We start from the raw sequence: 11985 nt of genomic DNA, 5'->3' as shown, positions 1-11985 counted from the left end.
AGTTCCTTAAGCTACATATAGCAACTGAGTAAATCAGTCTTCCAAGCCCAAGTGAGCTTCTGAGTTATGCAATATTCCCAGGCTGAAAGGAGCTCCTGTGCAATATTAAGTTCCCAGTCCGGAATAAAACCTTGAGGACTGGAGCAGGCCTCAGCCTAGATTTCATTCCAAACTGAGTCAGAGCCTTAGAGCTAAAGTAGACATTTATCAAAGAACATTCCAAATTAGGCTGAGTCCCTTAGGGCTACAGCAGACTTCATAGTTCCTGAACCAATCCCCTAGTATGTTCTGGCCAATCAGTCCCCTCCACCTGCCTCAGAATGGATCCTCACAGCTATAAAGCCTTGTTATTCAGAAGCAAGTGACACAAGGAAAGAAGAAAAACCCTAGAAAACATATCCAGTAACTGGCTTCTACTTTCCCATTCCTTCGTAGAAATTAGAGGCAAACAATGTATATTGTTCATTTAACTCTTTTTGCAAATTAACACCCTGAGAATCAGTACTTTCTGTGTTGGACAACTCTGTCACAATTCTGTAGGACAAAAACCTGAGCCGTAATGTTTGCCAGATTTATTGGGTAGAAAAAGCATCCAATCAATTACTATTGTGGATGTAGTTTTTCCAGTTTTGGGTCCAATCCTGTGTAGTGCCAAATGTCTTTTGAGAAGTGCTGAGCACTCACAGCTTCAATAGAAACCAAAGTATTTTTTCCTGCAAGATGTTTGGCAGCACTTCCTTTTAAACAAAATAGAAGGCAGGTGCAAATGATGGGGAAAAGCTTTGGAACAAGCAGTGAAGGAGTGGTTGTTTTAATATACCCAAATAAAGGGAGAATCAGAGTCCATCATCCAAAAGGGCAGTAATATTGGAGGTTGGATTAAAGATAATTGAAGAGTAAAGGAACTTGACTTCAGTGCCAGTACTCAGTTCTTGGGGTAAGTATAATTATTTTATTATTTTAAATGGTCATTGGAGATTTAAACCACAACAAACTTAACCTGTATTAAAACTGTTGTAATGTGATGGGTACATTCTCCAAGTGATGAATATTTTACTTTAAATCTACCTCAGCTGCCAATAAATAAGTTAAAAGAGCAGTAACATCAGAGTAACTTTTGTAGACCCTGTAAAAATGCAATGTTTTGTGCTGCCTCTACTGTCACTGGAGTAGCTGTAAGATAACAACAGACACTATTCCCAAAGCTGATATGAATCAATGACAGTGCGGTATAAATAATGGTGTCTTAGCACAGTGAAGACATAGATAACTTAGCGCAGATGCAACTGAAGAGAAAATAACCATGTTAATTTCAGATGCATTCCAAAACGAAACAAAACACCACCACTAAATATTGGAAAGAATGGATAATAAAGTTATATACATTCAAGATACCTTTATACTGTGGGGTAACTTATCAGAAGGGCACCTTGTCTGATGCAGATTTCAGTTATGCCTACAAGCCTTACACCCACATTTTTGCAGCTCTATTTTCACTGCAGTCACAAATCAGAGAGATGCAAAAGGAATTAGATTAGTACCATCAATTTATCCATGGACAGATTCTGCTCAGAATTACACTAGTGCATAACTGAGTTACTCCAAATACATACACTTCTGCAAATTAAGGCAGAAGCTAGTGCTCAAGAGGTACAAATTAAACTTGAAAACAGGGAGGAAAAATATAAAACATCTTGCAGTAAAAATAAAAATAATTGAAATAAGGCTATAAATACTGTACAGCTCTAGGCACACCCACAAGTAGTTGTAGAACTGCATGAAGTAAAATAGGCTACAGTGTAATCCATAAAATTTCTGCTGCTTCCAGCACAATGTTCCATGGAGAACCAACCAGTCTGGTTCATTGATCCACCCCCTAAGAGCTGCTATTCATGCACCACTTTTGGAAATCAGAGGCTGATAAGCATGCTAATATCCCCATCCATTAATACCATTCTTCTCTTTGGAAAGAGAAACATGCATTGTCAAATTGAATTTTAGGTATCATTGCCAAATATTACACATCAATTAAATAAAAAGGCACAAAGTATTTTTTTAATATCTCACAAAACACAATTAAAATCCAGTATCAGAAATGTGAAATGTTTGTTGTTTCTTACTCTAGAGTTCAGTGTTAAACTTTCAGAGTTCACTTCTAAAACAACTCTCCCAGGATGCATTACATTGCAAAAATCATGAACTGAAAAGTTGCTTGCAGTTTATTTCTGTAGCATTGTATGTAACACTTTCATTTGTTACTTCAGAACCATTGTTATATACATTGTTTCCAAATCCCAGGAGCAGCATAATATACCAGACAATACCATACAGACTTTCACAGGGTTAGTATGATCCCAATCATCACAGCTGAAAGTTTCCTTCATGTTTTCTTCTGGCAACCCTTAGTTTTCAGTTTTCCCAGGACTATCTGAAGAACAAAACACATAGAAAATGATTAATTTACAGTGGTATAAAATCAGAAGTAAATCCACTTCTGAAACCAGTACAAAACTGGTATAGCAAAATTAAAGTACAATACAGCTTCAATACTTTTAATTTACTGTAGTTGTTTAGCATGTCATACAATATTATTATTCTGCATCAAAATGTATTAGTCATTTATTTTTTTATATGTTTTCTCTCATTTGCCAATGGAGATATTTTGGATTTGCACTGGTGTAACTAAGAGCAAACTTTGGCCCTCTGTTCTGCTCACAGTTGTAGTATTTCCAATATAGCAATACACTATGTCCATTTGTGTGTCAAATGGCAGTATAAATACTTTATGGATACTGCTTCCCTACATCTCACAGGAGGATAAAAACCATAAATGCTTGGAAGGTGCTTAGATTTTATTGAGCTGGAGACCACAGAAGTACCTGAATAAACAGGCAAATTCTTCTTATGGTCTCACTGTAGTGGTGCAGCTATGCCAAACACCACAATTTGACTGTACATTTTGAGAGTCAGACCGTGGCCAGGCCCTATGTGGGTGTAAAAGGCTGAGAGGACTCAGGAAGCCCATCCTGCCCAACCCTGCTTGTGCTTCCTGTGCAGGACCCAACCACAGCTGCAATCCTTGTTCTTCTAATTGCACTTACCCTCAGGAGAATGACTGAACAGTGACAAGGAGATGGCCGTGTCATGGACCCTTCTCCCTCATACCAACCAAAAAAGATGGCCTGCCTCAGAAGGAAGCATAGCATTGCTTCAAAGGGGACATCTCTCCTTGCACACAAGACCACCCACAGGGCAGAACTTTGGCTTATTGGCAGAGCTACAGTTTATATATGCTGTCCAGGAGCAGAAGAATAAAAGTGGATGTGGATAGAAATCAAATTAGTTCAGGAGCTGCCAAGAAAATGAATCTATACACCTAGAACTAGCACTTCAGGTCCCAAACAATCAACTTAACCCTTTTTTCAGAAATTCTAACCAAATATTACCAAAACTATTTTTCCAGGGCTGAAAAATTCTGTTGAATTAGTTTTTCCATTTTATGAGCCTCCAGACATCCTGTCTGTAGCTGAGATAAGAGTTAACACCAACAAAATGCAATAGTAACCATAGGCTTTACACACATGAGTAATCCACATGATTTCTATGGGACTACTTGCATAACAAAGGTTTTTCAGAATTTTTCTTGGATCATTTCCTATCTATGAAACCAGGAAATAACTAGAAATCTTATGAGATGGCCCGATTTAAAGGCCCAAGATGTTCGGATAAACATCAGAAAAGAATTTAAACTTTTGGATCCTTTCTCAAACTATATCATTTGAGTTTTAGCAATCACTAATTGTTATCATGGAACTGAATAGAACAGAACACATGATATTTCCCTGACTCAATAAGTGAATGAGGTGTGTTACCATTCTATGTTAGGAAAAGCTTTATAGCTTGTGGATGCAGTTAATGGTCAGTGGTTTTTGGCAAAAGTGATCCCAAACAGATACCCAAATGATAGAAAACAGTCCCCAAAGAACCCAATCCTCTGATATACTCATGCTTATAATCTCACCAGAGAAAGCCCTAGAGGGTGAGAATCATATTGCCAGCAAAGTTGGAAATCATTACTTCACTTGATTAAGAATAATACTCAGGCTGACACCTTATCACATACTCCCTGTTCTGCAGTTCATCTCCTTGTGCCACTTGGGAGCATTTTAACTGCAGCCAGAGCAGCAGTCAGTTTGAATTTTAAGGAATATATTAAAAGGACTATAAAAAGGCATCTTTCGTTCTCTTCATACTTTCTGGCTGTTTATAGGAACTAGAGCTGTGTGAAAGAAGGGAGTTGTTTTGCTGTTCCATCACAGATTATTTTGCACTCCCAAAATGTTCCTAAATTGTGAATGCTTGGGAGACTTTTCTTTTACATCAAAAAAATTGGGAGAAATGCAAATGCAAAAGTCCACTCTTGCTCAAAATATCAGGCTATGAAAGGCCAAATATTACTGTTTAGACCTCTTCATTGCAGAACAAATCCTCTCCTCAGTGACTTACCTGGGTGGTTGGGAGGGGCACTGCACAGATTCAGAGTCATACTCAAGCCCTACCATTACTCTGCCTCAATCCCAGCTAAGGACTGTGATATGTAGGTGAAGCACATTGCTCATCCCTTGTGCAGTCCCTGTCAATCCTAGCTTCTCTTTTCATGTAGTGTAAATGCACCACTGTGTTTCCAGGAAAGACTCTGCAACTATGAATGTAGGGGCAGGATTTGTCCCTATGTAAAAAAAAAAGCCTCTAATGGCAGAAGAGATGAGAACTTTATCTCCCTGCAGCTGACTTCTCTCTATACAAAAGTATCCTGTTAATATTCAATAGATGCGGCTTAGTTCAATTCTCAAATAATGAGGTGGAAAAAAAATTCAGTTCCCAGACTGTACAAGTGGTGGGAATAAATGGGGCAAGTAGTGTCAGGGAATGCCTCAATAAATAGACAGATACTGATGCCACAATTCAAAGGAACAAATTCGTAGGGAGCTGTTCCCTCTTTTTTAAATAGTATATAAATATCTGAGCTCCTGAGTTACTCCTAAAACTGAGTTATTTCTTAGTTGAGAAAGAAAAAAAGTGGATATGAGCTATTTCCTAGTCTATTACTTGTTTTATTTACAATAGCCACATAGTTCCTGTTAGCATGAATAAGGACAGCTAAAAAAAAAAAAAGCAACATTAACGATAATATGGAATTAACACTCCTTTCAGAAAAACAAGCAAGAATGTCAACCAGCTTTATCCAGCCCATTTTAATTCGCTGTGTTTCTTAATTCCTCTCTGAACAGATTGAACTATTGTTGCTAGAAGATGTGCCTGGCTTGTCAGTCAAAATCATTACCTCACCAGACAGCTGGCATGTGTCATTTACACAGCCTCCCTGAGCTTGCAGTCAATATGTCTGTGGGTGTTGGGTAAGCATGTTGTCCTCGTTCATCCATTCTCTCTTTCAGCAAAGTAATCCCGATAAAATTCAGTGAACATGTCTATTAAATAAAATGCCTCAAGTGTCCCTTGCTGGTTTGTCATCCTGTTAGTGAGCTAATGGCTGGACCAGATGTTAAGCTGTGGTGAAAGGGCACATGGTGCAAGCTGAGAGGTGGGGGACGAGTGAGTGGTGCATAAGTGACAAAGCTCAGCTTTGTAATTCCCTGATGCTGGGACACTGTGATCAGGGCTGATTACTTTGAAAGGGTCAAAATAGCATCTAGTGAGCAGTCCAATATAAAGGCATCCCAGCTACCCTTTCTTTTCCTCTGACCATGCCTACTATACTGCCAGCATGGAGGAGGTGGCAGAAGAATCTTTGAACTGGTTCTACACCTTAGTAGGATCTCCATATACTGGGATGATCCTGTTGGATCCAGATTTGCTGACTTTCTCACAAGAACACCCCACTTCACATCACTTGTCAGTGCACCAGAAATCCTGGTCCTGAATATGTACCTGATGAAGCCATTAGCCTCTCCTGTGAGTTCCCATGTTAAATGTGTTTCTTCAATCCCATTATTGATTGCCTAATTGTACCACTTTTGCTACACTATTAATAGGCTTGGAAGGATTTTTTAACTGGTAAATGTCGGCAAATGTCAATTTCACTAAACTGACAAAAATATTTCCATTGATAACAACAGAAATTTACAGATTAGCAAAGTAAGAAAAATGATGTTCAATAAATTAGTAAAATTTGATTTAAGGACATTTATTTTGTATATTTTGATATGTGATGTTGACAATTTGTGATTTGATGGTTATACAGTTTAAGTATTTGAATCTTTGAGTATATTGTTGTTAAATAATTGTCTGAGTCCCCCATAATTTCCTGCAACTGTGAATATTTGAACAAAGATGGAAAAAATGCTTAAAACCCATAATTTTGAGCAACAGTGAAAATTTAAATGGATAAAAATCTAAAAAAATGCTTACAAATAAATATTGATATTATCTGTCAAATTATAAAGAAATAAAAATTGAATTCTGCCAGACCTAGGTATAAAATTAGTGGAATGCTTAATTACAGATATTGGAGAACATGAGTTTGTAGGAATTTCAATTACAGAATTACAGAATGTCTAACATAATGGAAAGACACATTGCCACTTTTAAGTCTGTTACTGAGTGTCCAGTGAGATTGAAGTGCTCTCCTACTGGTTTTTGAATGTTACAATTCTTGATGTCTGATTTGTGTCCATTTATTCTTTTGCGTAAAGACTGTCCAGTTTGGCCAAAGTACATGACAGAGGGGCATTGCTGGCACATGACGGCATATATCACATTGGTAGATGTGCCGGTGAATGAGCAGGTGTGGCAGATGTGGTCAGGTCCCATGATGGTGTCCCTTGAATAGATATGCAGACTGATTTGGCAACGGGGTTTATTGCAGGGATTGATTCCTGGGTTAGTGGTTTTGTTGTGTGGTGTGTAGTTGATGGTGAGTATTTGCTTCAGGTTGGGGGCTGTCTGTAAGTGAGGACTGGCCTGTCTCCCAACACTCAATAACAGACTTTAAAGTGGCAATTCTTCAACAAAAAAAGCTTCAAAAACAGACTTCAACGAGAAACTGCAGAACTGGGATTAATTTGCAAACTGGACACCATCAAATTAGGCCTGAGTAAAGACTGGGAGTGGATGGGTCACTACAAAAAGTATTTTTTCCTCTGTTAATACTCACACCTTCTTGTCAACTATTGGGAATGGGCAACATTCACCTTGATTGCATTGGTTTCATTAGCACTTCAAAAGTAATTTTCCCTCTGTTGATGTTCGCCCCTTCTTGTCAACTGTTGAGAATAGTTCACTTCCAACTTAATTGAATTGGCCTGTTAGCACTGATCCCCCCCACACACTTGGTAAGGCAACTCCCATCTTTTCATGTGCTGTAATATATGTACTGCTTACTGTATTTTTAACTCCATGCATCTGATGAAGTGGGGTTTAGCCCACAAAAGCTTATGCCCAAATAAATTTGTTAGTCTCTAAGGTGCCACAAGAACTCCTCATTTTTTTGCTGATACAGACTAACACACCTACCACTCTGAAAAGTATTTAAGAAAGCACATATACAAATTACTTGAACTTTGTTTTTGTATATGGATGTAAGAGAATAAGAGCCATTCTGATGTATGGCTCTCCTAACAAGGCTACTAATGTTTGCACTAGGAGTCAGTATTTCCAGCATTCATTTTAATATGGCTTGATGTGCAGTGGATGTAGCTTGACTTGTTTTGTTTCTTTGTAGCATACAAAGAAACAGTGAAAGAGTTAGTGCAAAGGAGGAAGAGACCCACAGCTCCACTCCAACTGTCACTCAAGACCTTTCAAAGAACCCAGAAGAGCAGAACCGCATCAAATCCTGCACTGCAGTAGTATTGAACGAGAACAGAGAGTTAAATATAAATGGAGAGTAGTTGGTTTCTTGCAATGGCCAGAAGACCAGTGTACTGGCTGATTAAAATAAGACTGAAAAGAGGTGTGCATGCTCGACATTTGTGCTGTTTGAGCCCAATACACTGAGAACTTTGTCCAAGAATGTTCAACCATCTGAAAATATGAACCCTATGATGTTGCCAACGTCTGTGAGAGCAGCACAGGTTAAAGATGTACAGAAGCTGCTTATGCAGTTAATTTAAAGTGTCCATGATTTCAGGAGTGTTTTGGAAAATGTATTTGTGTGAACCTCTCCCTCCTCTTTTTCCATTTCCTTCATCATGCTGGGAGATATGATCTCCTTTCACGTACCCGGCAAGTTTCCACAGACACATAGCACATTCAAGGAGGCAGGATGCTGAGTTTGGAGAAAAAGTTAATATGGAATCCTATTGTTAAATATTTAAAGTCAAATGCCAAAAATGAAGAAGCACTCAAAGTTAAGTATACAGAAAAACAGCCTGAAAAATAAATAGAAGAATTTATGGTTTTGTATTTTGTTACAATGATTTTAATTGTTTCAATTTTTCTGCTTATACAATCATAATGGTTGCTTCTGGCTTTCATAAAATGTATGAAGAAGCAAACATTTACAACGCAGGCCAGCCCTTGGTGGAATGTACAGCTTGCATAACCTCTGAAAGTCCCTAACCAGACTTACGCAAATAGTGAGGCTACTCATGTGACTACAACTTCTGAATTAATAATGGTATTGCTGTCAGCTGGTAATGACAACAGAGGCTAATTGCTCTATGTGGTTTCACACTTTCAGAATGCATGACATCAGATAGATTCACTGATCTAAAGCACTACTTAATATTACTTACCACAAACTATGTATAACAAGTGAATGCTTATAATTTGGTAGCTAATAAATAGATCTAGTCAAATGCTGTTAATATAATAGCAATTAAGGTCACTGTATGGATAATAAAGATGTCGACAAACAAGTAGAGCTTTTAATGAAGCACTTGACTTGTGCTTATTCTAGAGGTGGCATTTTCAAAAGTGGTTTGTATTGGCCAAACTCTGCTCCTACCAAAGCCAATGATGAAATTTCCACTCTTAGTTTCAGTGGGAGCAGAGTTTGGCCAATACTAACCACTTTTGAAAATCCCACATCTAGAGTAAGTATTAGTCAAGTGCTTCATTAAAAACTCTCCTTGTTTGTCAACATCACTAAGATGAATCCACTCTTTTAGATAATCATCCGTTAACTAGGCATTATTATGGTTAAAACACCACATCTGAAACACTTATTTTCCCACCTTTGCATTTAATTATTCTATTTACTCCTGGGGGGAATTCTGTGTCTAAAAATTAATAATTCTGCACATATTTTAAAATTATGCATATTTTGATCAAAGTAACACAATATAATCTTGCCAGTTTCAGTTATTTTGCCAATTTATTTCCAAATATCTGTCAGCTAGTATGTCTGTAACAATACAGACAACAAAAAAGATTCCCCCAGGAGTAGAGAGTTAAAGAAACCCTTATGACCACCCAGTTCCTGTTTCTCTGTCATGCATTTGTTTGGAGCCTCATTGTGAATTTGTCACAGGTGCCAGCTGGGCACACTTTGGGGGAAAACTCTGCCACTCTGTTTTTTTTAGTCAATTCTTATTTTTTTCTCTCTGTCCCCGTAGGTTGCCATATAGAAGTTCCCACATAGAGGAGGGAGGGGAAGAGGGAGCTGGAGCGGGAGGTACAGCTGGGGGTGCTGGAAGGGATATTTGGGGGTGCTGGAAGGATGTGTGTACTGGAAGTGTGTATTTGGGGGGTGCCAGAGTGGTGTCTGTGTGTGCTTGGAGGAGGTATTTGGAGGGTGCTGTAGGAGTCTGCGTGTACAGGGAGAGGGTATTGGGGGAGTGCGTGAGGGGACTGTGTGGGGCCCCTGAGTTCATACAAGTTCCCCCGCAGCCCCCCAGAGCCCAGCTGCAGGGCCAGACACCTGCCTCTGCCTTCCCAGCCCAGGCTTCCAGAAGAAGAAACAGCCTGATGCTGGGTCCCAGGCTTGTATGAAGTTTCCTGCATGCCACCTCCTTCCTTCAGGGCATGTTGGGAACTGGAGCTGCCAGGTACCCTCAAGCTCTCCCTCCCCCTGGCAGTGTTCTCTATTTGTGAGCTGGGGAGCCAGGCTCTGTGGAGTCTGGGTCCGGGAGCCAGGCTCTGTGGGGTCCAGCAGCCCCTAGTATTGGCCAACAGCTCTGCAGCACCAATTCTGCAAGGGGAAAATGAAATTCTGTGCAGAAAATTATGTACAAATTCTGCTTTGCACAGTGGTGCAGAATTCCCTCACTGTAGAACTTCAAAATAGAGACTTATTTTTATTCTTCACTATTCAGTATGTATAGCATGTAAGCTTAAGTGATTGATCAATCCAAATACCAAGATATTTGAAAGATAAAACTGTCCTGAGGATAGAGCTATTAAACATGTAATGCTTAACTCTGGATCTACTGCCAGAATTTCTATTTTATGATTAGCCTGAAAATGAAAGTCTGTTTTTTGTAATGGCAGCTTATTGATTGTGCATTGCTGAAGTACCAGAATGTATATGGTACTCTTCAAGATTTCAGTGGGATGCCTGGTGCAAAACTGTGCACTGATCCTATGGCCATCAGAAAGTAATGTTATTATTGTGTATTTCATTAGGATGCAATTTAATTAAAAACAACAATAAAAATGTTACAGCTGAAGGTGACATTAGAAAATGATAGCAAACAGTGCTGTCTATGAAGCCATTATGGAGGTGTGAGGCATTGTTGCATAAGAAGATCTCTCTGAGCATGTGTATCAAGTATTCATTCACCAGTGGCATGCATTCAAGCATGAATCAGGAACAGAATGCTTATATTCTTTGTAGCAGTAAACAGGCAGCAAGTGGACATCCAGATGCTTTAACATCTATGCTTTGCTAGTGACAGCAAGGGGAAGTCTACGTGCAAAGATTAAAGTAAGGGGAATGTGGGGAGGAGTCCAGCTTTCCTTTCTCTGCCAAAAGCATAGGGAGAGCATCTTTTTCTTTCATTTCAACTATTAAAAAATAAAGGGAAAGCAGCATTTTTCTTCTGCATAGTAAAGTTTCAAAGCTGTATTAAGTCAATGTTCAGTTGTAAACTTTTGAAAGAACAGCCCTAACATTTTGTTCAGCGCCATTAACATTTCAGAGTTATGAGCAGCCTCCGTTCCCAAGGTGTTCATAACTCTGAGGTGCCACTGTAAATGAGATGAATTTTAATTGGTAAATAAACATCTATCCTCATTGTACTATTGGCTATTTTTCAAAACTCATGTAATGTAACATATTAGATTGCAGTTTGCAGTGTTGTTGTAGCCTTGTTGGTCCATGGATATTAGAGAAACAAGGTGAGTGAGATGATGTCTTTTATTGGAACAACTTCTTTTGGTGTAAGAGATCAGCTTTTGAGCTGCACAGAACTCTGCTTCAAGTCTGAGATATTACTTTACCCACCTTGTCCCTCTAATGTTTGATTGCAATCACAGTCACAGTGAGTGAGAGAGAGAGAGAGAATCTCCTATAGAAACATTCCAGTGGGTTATAAGATTCAATATTATTATATTTTGTTCTATCAGACAAAAGACCATAATTGGTAATCTTGTATTCCACCCTGTAAACGGGTTGGACTCACCCCTGCGGCGCCTCCTGCTGGTGACTCATGGAATTTGCTCCGTCCAGCACCGGAGCGCCCTCTGCAGGCCAGTGATCCACCTGTTCGTCTGGCCCCCACGTCCCTCCCTGGACCCGGTGCCCCTTTCTCTGGGGTGCTGCCCCCTGACAATCACCCCCGTCTCTCTGGGTCTCCCCTCCTTAGGTAACCCTCACCCTCTATCCCTACCTTGCCTCAGTGTATGGCTACTGCCAGTCATTGTCTAGCCCCCCACTCTGGGCAGACTGCAGTCTCAGCCAACTCATCCCTGGCAAGGAGGGTTTGGACCTGCTGCTTTGTCCTACCCCTGGGCCGCCCTCTGCGACCCACAGTACCTATCGGCCCACTCCTAGGCCGCAGCCTGGGGCTTTCTAGGCTGGAG

The 11985-nt window shown here is 39.6% G+C and overlaps 2 long non-coding RNA genes across 2 annotated transcripts; one reads left to right on the top strand and one right to left on the bottom strand.

The window, feature by feature from the left end:
• Nucleotides 1-384: 384 nt before the first annotated feature.
• On the top strand, nt 385-8598 carry LOC120406803. Its single transcript, XR_005599596.1, has 3 exons — nt 385-937; nt 5292-5417; nt 7742-8598. It is a non-coding gene; the product is annotated as an uncharacterized LOC120406803 (long non-coding RNA).
• On the bottom strand, nt 2034-11681 carry LOC120406804. The gene is made up of 2 exons (XR_005599597.1): nt 11586-11681; nt 2034-2428 (listed from the first exon to the last, which is right to left on the bottom strand). It is a non-coding gene; the product is annotated as an uncharacterized LOC120406804 (long non-coding RNA).
• Nucleotides 11682-11985: the final 304 nt, after the last annotated feature.

Source organism: Mauremys reevesii, linkage group 5 (genome assembly GCF_016161935.1).
Source record: "Mauremys reevesii isolate NIE-2019 linkage group 5, ASM1616193v1, whole genome shotgun sequence".
NCBI classification, from domain to species: domain Eukaryota; kingdom Metazoa; phylum Chordata; order Testudines; family Geoemydidae; genus Mauremys; species Mauremys reevesii.
The sequence above is the reverse complement of the archived record's forward strand: the minus strand, read 5'-3'. Positions and strand labels throughout refer to the sequence as shown.